The sequence below is a fragment of the Choloepus didactylus genome, chromosome X, assembly GCF_015220235.1.
Source record: "Choloepus didactylus isolate mChoDid1 chromosome X, mChoDid1.pri, whole genome shotgun sequence".
Classification (NCBI taxonomy): Eukaryota; Metazoa; Chordata; class Mammalia; order Pilosa; family Megalonychidae; genus Choloepus; species Choloepus didactylus.
In genome coordinates, this window is record NC_051334.1 from 167,790,458 (window position 1) to 167,802,781 (window position 12,324).

The 12,324-nt window shown below is 39.7% G+C and overlaps 1 pseudogene; it reads left to right on the forward strand.

The window, feature by feature from the left end:
• Positions 1-10,761: 10,761 nt before the first annotated feature.
• On the forward strand, positions 10,762-12,040 carry LOC119522455 (annotated as a pseudogene).
• The last annotated feature ends 284 nt before the right edge of the window (positions 12,041-12,324 follow it).

A 12,324-nucleotide genomic window follows, 5' to 3' on the forward strand; every position in this document is an offset into this window, starting at 1 on the left:
TTTCAGCTTCTTGCTTCCGTGGCTTTCTTTCTCCATGTGTCTGAATTTCACTCCACCTATAAAGGACTCCAGTAATAGGATTAAAGATCCATTCTGATTGAGGTGGACCATACCTTCTTAACTGACGTAACCTCATCGGAAGGTAGGTAACACCTACCAGAATGGATTAAATTTAAGAGCATGTTTTTATGGGGTACATACAGCTTCAAACCACCACAAGGGCTTACATCCTTCCAAATCCATAGTCAGGGGTCTTTGGGGGAAGTTACATGGCCCCACCGCTGTAACCAAACCTGTGCTAAATTTAATTAGGCTGTTTTGAATGTTGTCTCTGACAATACAACTTTCGTTTAATATACTGAGAATAAAAGTAAACTGTGGTAGATTGTATTACTCTTTGCCAAATATTCTGGTTCTTTCCCTGCTGTGTGGCTTGCTGGGTGGCACTCCTTGTCACATACTTGTCCCATTGTCCTGTTGAATTCAGGTATGGCCATGTGACTTGCTTTGGCAAGGAAACAGACAGAAATGTAGTGTGTCACTTCAGGGCAAAAGCTTTAAGAGCCACCAGTTAGATCGTCATGTCTCTTTTCCTTCTTCCCTGATGACTGATAATGTTTCAGAGAGGTCCCTCTGTCAGCTTGGAACCTGAAGTGAAGACAATTTGGAGTAGAGTCTTAGGTGACCCACAATGGACATGTTGAATGAGCAAAAAATAAAATTTTGTTGTTGGAATCTTTTGAGATTTGGGTTGTTTGTTCTCATAGCCTGTCCTGATTGAATCAACAACAAAATTATTTTGCCTCTTCGGAGCTGATTGTATAGACATACTGAATGGGGAAACAGGCTTTTGGCCATCTTGAGGAAAATATACTCTGAAGGAATTTAAGAATAATTTTTTCCAGTGATAGCTGTGGAAGGAGATCATGTTTCTTCCTCTGCAGGATAGTAATCTGTTAAAACTCATTGCCTGGTAAGGCTGAAGTGGGACTAGAATCTTCACACTCTCATGGTGGTCTTGTGTTTTGAAATACCATTTTAAAAACAGCATAGCGATATGTAAGAATCACCTCTTTTGACTCACTACTCCAACTCTTGAGAAATTATTTTAAGAAGATAATTTAACAGAAGAAAAAATCTTGAGGCAAAAATAGGTTTGTAACGAGGAAATCCATAATCATCAAAACCCCCAAAACCGAAATATCCAATGAGGGAATGGCCTACACATTATGATTCAAGAATACAGTAGAATATTCTGAGGCATTTAAAATAATTATGCGAACTACACAGAAACAAAAAAGAATGCTTGAGCAAAATATAAAGTGAAAAACAGAGTACAAAAATGATGTATTATGATTAAAACTATGCCCAAACTGAAATACTAGCTAAGTGTAGCAGCACCAAACATTTTATGTCATGAAGTGGCTGCCCAGGCAAGTGGTACATTTCCAGTTGTGTGGTTGAGTTCTGGTCAATGTAATGTGTGTAGAACTTCGATGGCTGTCTGAAAGAATAGGACAAAAGGGAACATTTGTCAATGGATTTTATGAGGCCAGCAAAACCTTTTCACGAAAACCTGACAAGGACATTATGAGGCAGGAAAATCACAGTCCAATCTCACTCACAGACATAGATGAAAAAATATGAAACAACATGTTAGCATGTAGAACATTGCAGTATATTAAGATCATAATATGCCATGACCAAGTTTGGTTTATTCCAAGATTGAGGAATCAAAAATCAATCAATACAATCAACCATAATAAGGAGAAAAATTGGATAATCATTCGTATGATTATTTCTTTAGATACAGAAGAAATGCATTTGATTAAATTCAACTACCGTTCATGATAACAACCATTAGCAAGTTCAGAAAAGTATGGAACTTCATTTTTCTGATAAGGGGTGTTTATGAAAAACCAACAAAAAGCATCATACATATGGAAAAGTGTTGAAAACTTTTCCTTTGTCATAGTACTGAGACAAGGATGCCTGACATCACCATTTCTAATCAGTGTCATCTGGGATGTCCAAACCAGTACAGTAAGGCAAGGAAAATAAAGGTAAAGGATTGGAAGGGGAGAAATGTATAGACATGTAAAGGCTACAATATTCTCTATTGTTCTGGTTTGCTAATGCTGCCAGAATGAAAATACCAGAGATGGATTGGCTTTTATAAAGGGGGTTTATTTGGTTATACAGTTACAGTCTTAAAGCCATAAAGCATCCAAGGTAAGGCATCAACAAAGGGTACCTTCGCTGGAGGATAGCCATCGGCATCTGGAAACCCTCTGTTAGCTCGGAAGGCACGTGGCTGGTGTCTGCTTGCTCCCAGGTTGCATTTCAAAATGGCATTCTCCAAAATGTTGCTCTTGGGGCGTTTTGTCCTCTCTTAGTTGCAGCTCCTTATCAAAATATCACTCTCAGTTGCTCTGAGGTCCTTCTGTCCATGAATTCTTTCATACGACTTCAGTGATCCAATTCACACCCGCCCTGAATGGGCAGGGTAACACCTCCATGGAAATTATCCAATCAAACATTTCACTGACAGTTGATTGAGTCACATCTCCATGGAAACACTCGAAGGATTCCAATCTAATCAACACGAATACGTCTGCCCCCACAAGATTGCATCAAAGAATATGGCTTGTGGTGGGACATAATATATCCAAACTAGCACATCTGTGAAGAAAAACTAAAGAATATATAACTAAATTATTAGAATTCATAACTGAGCTTAGGAAGTTTGCTGCAATACAAGGCCAGTGTTCAAAAATCAATTGTACTGCCCTGTGCGTGCAACAAATAGAAAAATTTAAGCAAATATATTTTATAATTACATCAAAATATCTAGGAAAAAATATCAAGGAATAAATGCAGAAAAAATTTGAAACATTATTGAGAAAAATTAAAGCAGACCTAAATAAATAGATGATTCCTAGATTGAAAGTCAATATTATACAGATACCAATTTTTCTTCCAGTATTTAAAACAGGATATTATCAGTGCAAGGATTGTCAAAGAGATAGATGGAGTTAAATAAAAACCTCATAACCAATCCCTGCGTATGTGGACATTTGAATTTCAGAAAAGGTGGAAGTTATTGCAAAGCAATAAATGATGCTGGGAAAATTGAGTATCCATAAAAAGGGAAATGGATTCTGACACTTATTCACACTATACACAAAAATGAATTCCAGGTAGTGTGTGGATTTCAATGTAAATGATAAAATAATAAATTTTCTATAAGACAACATTGCACTATTTTCATGATCTCAGAGCAGGAAAAAATTCTTAAACCAGACTTGAAAGTACTAACTTTTACAAAGGAAAAGACGTATAAATTTGACTACTTTTAAGTTAAAGACATTTCTTCATCAAATGGCACTATTGAGAGAATGAAAGGTAACCAGAGAGCAAGAGAATATATTCACAACTCATATAGTCAAAGAAAGAATCACATCTAGAATAAATTTATTTAAAAAACTAGCCTCATACAAATCAATAAGAAAAAGACAAATAACCCAAAAGAAAAGTAGACAATAGGCTCAAGCAGGCACTTTACAAATGGCCAATAAATGTATATAAAGATTATCAGCATCATTAGTCATTAGAGAAATGCTAATTAAAACTACCATGATGTATTATTATAAACCCCTCAGAATGGTTTCCTTGCCAAACCTCAGAATGGTTAAAATTGAAAACTCGACAATACCAAGTGCGAGTGAGAATATGAGGCAATGGAAACTTTCACAAACTGCTGATGGGAATGTAAAATGGAATAACCATTTTAGAAAACTCTTGTTTTGGTTTCTTATAAAGTTAAACATACATCTGCCATATAACCCTACAAATCTCTTCCTATGTATTTAAGAGAAATGAAATCCTACATCATCACAGACATTTTTCACACAAACATTCATAGCAGCTTCATTCACAATAGTCCCAAACTGGAACAATGAGAATGTCCATCAACAGAGAATTGGATAAATAAAATATGGTTTATCCATATGATGGGATACTACTCAGCAGTACAATGAAACAAACTCCTGATGAATACACAATGGATGAGTCTCAAAAGATTGTGATGAAGGAAGGGAGACACAAAAGAATACATTCTGCCTGATTCCATTTTTACAAAACTCTGGAAAATGCAAACTAATCTATAGTAACAGAAAACAGATAAGTTATCTGGGTGTGGGACAGGAAATAGGGACAGACTACAAAATAGAATGGAGGAGATTTTGGGTGGTTGTGTGTATGTACCTTAATTGTGGTATTTGTTTTGCAGGTGTGTAATCTGCCCAGACTTATTCAACTGTACACTTTAAAGTGAGTGCAACTTATTGTACCTAAATTATACCTCAGTAAATCAATTTTTTTTTCAATAAATCTTTGTTGCAAAGAAAACTCCACGCACAAATGGTTGTACCAGTGAGTTCTACCAAACTTTTAGGGATGAAATAAACACACTCTAACACAAAGAGAATAGAAATAAAAAGCAGACAATACTTCCCAACTCTTTGATGAGATCAGCAAAACCTTGAAACCAACACTTGACAAGGACAGCATGATAAAGTGAAATTATGAAGCAATCTCAATTCAAAATATAAATGCAAGTGTACTAAACACAGTATTAGCAAACCAATTCCAGCAAAAGATACTACATGACAAGCAAGTTGGATTTATTCCAGGAAAGGAAGTTTACTTTAACACTCAAAAATCAATGAACATAATTCATATAATTAGGTGCACAGAATGTCCCAAAGAATCCTCAGATACATCAGTAGAATAAAACACTATATCACTGTTGCTGGAAAAACAAATTCAATATGTAAAAATCAATTGGTGTTTCTTATATGAGCAACACATTTATCAAATGAAAATTTCAAAAACTGCCATTTAATTTTGTATCAAAATTCAAGTATTTAAGATTAAATTAAACATGTGCAGGACCTCTAAAGAAAAAACTTCATGTTTATTGATACATAGTGAAGAATATTAACTAAATTGAAAGTTACCCCATGTTTGTAGATTAGAGGGCTCAGAATTGTAAAAATGTCAGTTCTGATCCACAGATTCCAGGCAATCCCAGTCAAAATCCTTACAAAATTGTTTAGGGTGAAACTTGAAATATTGATACCAAATTTTATATTGAAATACAGAATACCAAGAATAGCAAAGACAATCTTTAAGGAACAGGAGGTAGGAATTCTTTTAGCAGATATCAAGTTATAATAAAGTAATAGTAATTAAGACAGCTTGGTATGGATGTGGTGATATACATATAGTTAAGTGGAAGGATTAGACAGCCCAGAAGCTGACTCTGCTTCATTTGTCCTTGATGTATGGCAACAGGAGTGCTGCAGAGCATTTGGGAATGGAAAATCTTTCCAACCAACAGTATTTGGTTAATAGGTTATACATGTGGAAAGAAATAAAAATAGAACCCTTACTTCACACTGAATATGAAAAAAAAGTCCGATGTGGATTTTAGACCAAAATGTCAGACAATACTCTAAAGCTTGGAAGAGTTAATGTAGGAGAATATTTCACATCTTGTAGGTAAGGAAGGATTTCTAAAACCAGTTACCAAAACACTAATCATAGTAGGAAAATGTTATTACATTTGAATTATATTAAGATTAAGATCTTTTGTCCATCAGAAGTCACCAATACTGGGGGGGGGGAGCAGATCGTACAGTGTGTGAAGATATCTGTTACACATTAAATGTTGGTTTGTTTCCAAAACACATAAAGGATTCCTGCAGTTCAAAGAGAAGACATATAACACAGAAGAATTGACCAACAAACTTCTCCAAAAAGGAAATCCAAATGGCCAACCTCATTAATTATTAGGGAAATGAAAATTAAAACCACAATACAGTATCATTACACACCTACAAAATTGGATGAAATTGATGAGTCTGGTAATATAAAGTGCTGGTGAGGATGAAGTTCAATAAGAATTTCATACACTGCTGCTAGTAGTTCAAATTAGTTCAACCCCTTGAGGCAAGATTTTCTTATAGATTCAAGATGAAGATACATGTTCCCTAAGATGCAACCTTTCCTCTTAAATATCTACCCTGGAGGGATTTATCCATATGTGCACCAGCATAGAAGTAAAAGAACGTTCATCTCAACATCATTCACAGTAACCCCAATTGGAAACCCAAATTTCCATTGAGTTTAGCCTAGGTAAAATAATTGGGATAGAGTTGTATGATGGAGCACCATGCAGCAATAAACATGAAAAACAGAAATCACAATGCAATCTCCTGGATGAACTTTGAAAACCTAAGATTGAATGAAAGAAACCAGACAAAAGTACACATTAGTATGATTATATTTCTATAAATTTTTAAATCCATGAAAAAATTATGTTGCTTAGCAGTGCATATTTAGGAGGAACAAAACACTATAAAGAAAAGCAAGGAAGTGATTCCATAAAGGACAATGCCTTGGTTGCATCTAGGAGGAATATGGCTTGTCAAAGGGAAGAGATTCTTGGTGCTGCCAATATTCTGTTTCTTGATCTGGGTGGTATTTACAGGAGTGTTTGCTTTATAATAATTTATAATAATTTGCACTATATTTGTAACAGCTGAACATTTAATCTTTATGTACTTTCATGGGTGTAATCTTTCATAATTAAAAATATTAAAACATTTATTGCTTTTTTTTTATTTTGAGGTTAAAATTAAATCAGGTCACATATATAAGCCATGTAATGCCTGGGATATTAAAGACTGGACACGTTGTGAATGTTATTGCTAACATTTGTCTAAGTTTGGGATGTGTCTGTAAAAGCTCTTCCTGGTGAAGCAATCTTCTGCTCATATTCTTGTCTCCATTTTCCAGTTCTGCCTGTGATCCAAGCCACGCAATTAATATGTCCAACAGAGAACAGCAAGGGTAAGGGTTAATCCAGAGTCCATTTTGTCTCCGGTTCTAGAGTCACAAAGAAAGTGTCTGTAGGACTGACATAAGAGTTTAGGGCTGCAAACAACTGTAGGACAGACTGGGTGCAATCCTGGGAGAGGCAGAGTTGAAGTTCACTCTCTCAATGAAGAAGGAAAAACTAAATTTTAAAAAAGAATAGAGCATTTTCCAGTATTTGTGTTTTAGAGAAATCTTAATTGCTGCCCATTGTCCCTGGATGGTACCACATTCTCTGGAAGGTGGCCTGGGTTGTTTAAAAGGGAACTGGATTTAAAGTCTGGAGGCCAGGGCTGGGGCTCCAGCCCTACTGGCTGTTCCAGTTTGATAAAGGTGCCATTATCCAAAATACCTGAAATGGATTGGCTTTTATAAAGGGGATTTATTAAGTTTCAAATTTACAGTTCTGTGGCCATAAAAGTGTCCAAACTAAGGTATCAATAAGAGGATACCTTCACTGAGGGAAGGCTGATAGCATTCAGAACACCTCTGTCAGCTGGGAAGGTGTGTGGCTGGCATCTGCTGATCCTTTGCTCCCATGTTCTGGTTTCAAAATGGGTTTCTCTGAAATGTCTCTGGGCATCTGTCTGAGCTTCTCTCTCTGAGCTCCTGTGCATCCTTGCTTCTTTCTCCCAGTGCATTTCTCTCTAAGCATCTGAGGGTCCTCTCTTAGCTTCTCCCAGGCAAACTCTGGGCTTCATCTCTCAGCTTAACATCTCCAAAAGTCCTTCTGTCCACATCTCCAAGCATCTCTAAGCATCTCTCTCAGCTCCTACTCTGTCTCTCTTCCTGACCCTCTTTAAGGACTCCAGTGATCTAATTAAGACCCATCTTGAATGGGTGGGGCCACACCTCCATGGAAATAGTCTAATCAAAATGTCTTATCTAAAGTTGGGTGAGTCACATCTCCATGGAAACCACCTAATTCAAAGAGTCCCACCCTAATCAAGACTAATAAGTCTGCCCCCACAAGATGGCATTAAAGAATGTGGCTTTTCTGCAGAACATAATAGATCCAAACTGGCACACTGGTCAATATTGGTGAAACTCTGGGAACATTTATTATCCTTTCTGACCCTATTTGTCCAACTGCAAAATAGGCATAGTACTTACTACTTCACAGAATTGTGTTAAATGAGACCATGTATGAGAAAGACATTTGTAAGCCATTAAACACCGCACACGCACAGTGTTTGTAAGAAAGGAAGAGCAGAAGGCAAAATATGCAAAGGAACAATTTTTAAATGTTGACATGTTAATGAGGAAAGTAGTCACATCCCTAGGTCAGCTTGCTCAATTATCCCATGTTTCAAAGTTGGTTTTCAAAGAGTTTTAATGGGATTTTTTTTCTGGCACTAGAGTTTAAGACTTTTAATTTGTTACAAAGTCCTGAAGCACAAATCATAATAAAATCTTCTGTTTTCCTTTACCAGCCTCCAAAGCAGAACTATCTAAAGGGGAAAATGGTTTTGTACATGGGATGAGACAATATAAATTCAAAACTTGCAGATAAAGATAAGCTTTATCACTCATTTCTTTAAAAAGTTTATATGACCATTCTATCCCAATCAACAGGGTATCTCACTTGAAATGTTGTGTAAATGGATTTCTGTTACGGTGCCCGCAAGTTAAAGTACGAGACAGCCAAACAGAATTTAAAGAGTCTTTTTTAGCTGGCCAGCGACTGCTCACTGTCACTCCGTGCAGGGAGTTCAGTAAGCAGCCCCGACCTGAGTGTGCTTGAGACTTATATAGGCAGAAACCACATTCTGAAAATGCAAGCCAGCTATTTTGACAGAAGCAGAGTTGGCGGTTAGTTATTGGTTGTTTAGGATTTTTAGGAAGGTTGAGAAATTTTTTCAAGGTTGGCACAATGGTTGATTGTTGAAACGGTTATGCTTGGCTAATGCATACAACCGCAAGTTTCACTCCCTAAAACGGTACAGTTTCACTTCTTTTCAGGACTTAATGCTTACACAACATTTTTACTTTGCAGTTGTTGCCGGTTGAGGGGGAGGGGACCCTCCTGTTACAGATTAAGGGGAGGGGGCCCACTTCATTCCCCACTGGTTTTTAGGGAGAATCAAATCATTGTTTCTTCTGAGGGTAAGTGTTGATATTGAGACTGCAAAACCATGATTTTTACGCTTTGAATACACCGTTGGACAAATTTAACTAAACAGTTTATAACACAGGGGCCTATGATTAAGGCTAACATGAGAAGAGCCAGGGGTCCGGCAATTGCTGATATTAAGGTAGTCAACCATGGAGATTGAGAAAATATACTTTCAAACCAATTTGCCTCCTTTTTCCTTTGCTCTTCTCTATCCTGTAGTCTCTTTCTGAGTTGGCTTAAACTTTCTTTAATTACACCTGAATGGTTAGTATAAAAACAGCATGCTTCGCCTAAGGCTAGACAAAGCCCTCCTTGCTTTAAGAATAGAAGGTCGAGTCCCCTCCGATTTTGGAGCACTACTTCTGCTAAAGAGCTTAACGGACTCCTCTAATTTAGTACTGCCTTCTTCTAAGGCTTTTAGATCCTGGTCAATCTGGGTACTAAGGATTTTAAAGTTTTGGTTCCCTGTGACGAGTGCTGCGGATCCTACTGTGGCTGCCCCGGCTACCCCAAGCCCGAGGAGTACTGGCACTAATACTGGTTCTCCTCGCTTGACTCATTGGAGGCTAGTTAGCCCGAGGTGCTCCCTACCTCCCTCGCCAGAGTAGTAGTATACCTGGGGAAGGACATGGGTGAGAATGCATAGCCCTGGGGCCTTAGGTTGCATGAGGGCGGGGGGGTATAAGCACGGCGTTAACCCCGTTGTACAGGCAAACCATGTTCCTTTGGGCGCTACTAAGTAGTGTCCGTTATGACTCGCCGAGCTGTTGCTGAACTCAGGGGTAACTGAGCGGGGACAAGGACCTGACCATGCGGCCCGTATGAACTTCCGGAACGGGTGTGGGGGGGCTGGAGAGAGTTGCCAGGGACGTAGTGGAATCCGGAGTAGGAACAAGGGGTCCTCCTGAACTCAGGGTAGGGGGCCCTGAACTGGAAGCAATGGGCCCCGGGCTAGGAACAGGGTCCTGGACTGGGAGGAGAGGGTTTCGGGCTAAGGGCTGAGGGCCCTGGGCTGGGGGGAGAGGGCCCTACGGAATAAGGTGGGGGCTGTGATAAGGGGGGACTGTCCTGTGAGGGGTTGAGGACCGGGGGCCTTTTGGGTGGCCCCTTTAAAACAAGCACACTTCGCTCTTTGGATGGTTTAGGTGGTGAGCAAGTTTTAAGCCATTTGGGGCGGTCAGTAAGGACGTCGATCCAGGTTTCAATATAGGGAATCTGATCCGGATGTCCTGGATCCCCATAAATGACTCTTTGAACCTGAAAAGCAATCAGCAAATTTAGGGTACCCTGGGGGGGGGCAATTAAAGTCTGGAAAAGTTGGCCATTTAAGCTCGCAAAGGGTCCAAAGAGTTCCTGGGTTGACCGTGGCACCCGACCCTGCAGCTCGTCGGCGGAAGTCCTGAAAATTTTTTAAGAAACACTGCAACGGAGACCAAGCAGAAGCAGACGGAGACTGACCCATTGCGGGACTGACGGATGACAAAACAAAGACACCAACAAAAAACACAAAACAGAGACTAGGTCTGCCGTTAAGAGACCAATTCCGAACCTGAACCAGAACCTGAACCCGAGGCCACCGGCCACCGTCGTGGTCCGAGGCCGGGTCTTGGAGTTATGGCTGCGTCCAGCCCTACTAAAGACCCTTGAGGGGTACCCCACCTGACCAAATTAGAGATCTCTTACCGTTGTGGGCCCACGTCCGGATGGCTCCAGAGGCGGATTTTCGAATCTCGAGGCCCGACCACTCGGTTCTCCACCGGGGCTGAGGAACGTCTCTCAGTGCGCCCCCCCAGGGGGGGACCGGTAGTCGGACCTTGTCTCGACTGATAAGCCTCGGCAAACGCCGAGGATATCTTGCTGAGGCCTCCAAATGTTACGATGCCCGCGAGTTAAAGTACGAGACAGCCAAACAGAATTTAAAGAGCCTTTATTAGCCGGCCGGCGACTGCTCACTGTCACTCCGCACAGGGAGTTCAATAAGCAGCCCCGACCTGAGTGTGCTTGAGACTTATATAGGCAGAAACCACATCCTGAAAATGCAAGCCAGCTATTTTGACAGAAGCAGAGTTGGCGGTTAGTTATTGGTTGTTTAGGATCTTTAGCAAGGTTGAGAAATTTTTTCAAGGTTGGCACAATGGTTGATTGTTGAAACGGTTATGCTTGGCTAATGCGTACAACCGCAAGTTTCACTCCCTAAAACAGTACAGTTTCACTTCCTTCTTTTCAGGGCTTAATGCTTACACAACATTTTTACTTTGCAGTCGTTGCCGGTTGAGGGGGAGGGGACCCTCCTGTTACAGACTAAGGGGAGGGGGCCCACTTCAATTTCCAAGTAGACCACAGAATTGTATACTGCTTTGGAATGTTCTAGGAAGACTCTGTCATTGATCAGGCAACAGGATGAAAACCCTAGATCCCTTACTTTCAGATGGAAGAGAAAAAGACAGAGGGATAGAAGATACATTTCAAACTTGGTCTTCTTTCCTTATGGCTTGTGGTCTCCTCCTCCTCTGCCTCCTTGGAAGCCTCCTTGCCTTCCAAAGCCTCCCCTCATCCTCCAAGACCCTCAAGGTCACCTTTGCCAGTAGGCTCAGCCCATTGCAAGGTAACATTGTTTCCATTAATTTCACCATTTTTCGTGACCTCCTTGCTGGTTTTGGCATGGTCCTCACTGTTGCAGCCCACAAAACCAAACCCTGTGGGGGATCCATCTTCCTGGTCAGAGAAGATCCTGGCATGAAGAGAGCCATTCAATGATTCCTTCAATGTCTCTTCTGAAGTACCTTCACACAGGCGTTTTTAAAGCAGTCTAATTGTCCCCTCCCAATTTCTCTTTTATTATATTCATCTCTTTTATTACTGTAATTTACAGTTCCTTTAATATTTTCAAATGGAGTGAATCCCATAAATGCATACCCGATTGATTTACCATTGTGGTTCTGGAACACCTTGATAGAAGTTGTCTTCTCAAATACTTCTTGAAAAGTTTATTTGTTACATTTTAGGAGAGGTTGTTTAAAACCAGTTTTTGATTCACCACCCCAAGGGCTATTCTTTCCACCTCTGTCATCTTGACTGACCTTTTTATCCAGCACAGCATAGGGAAAGAGATTGCCCTTTGACCCCTATTCCCTGTTTTCCTTCCCAGGTTTTCTCTGCATCAGCTTTTGTCTTGAATTTAGTGTAGGAAATCCCTTTACTCTTTCCCTCTTTGCTGACTAATCTGAACACAGAATCTTCAAAAATCTTTATTTTGCCATTTCCTC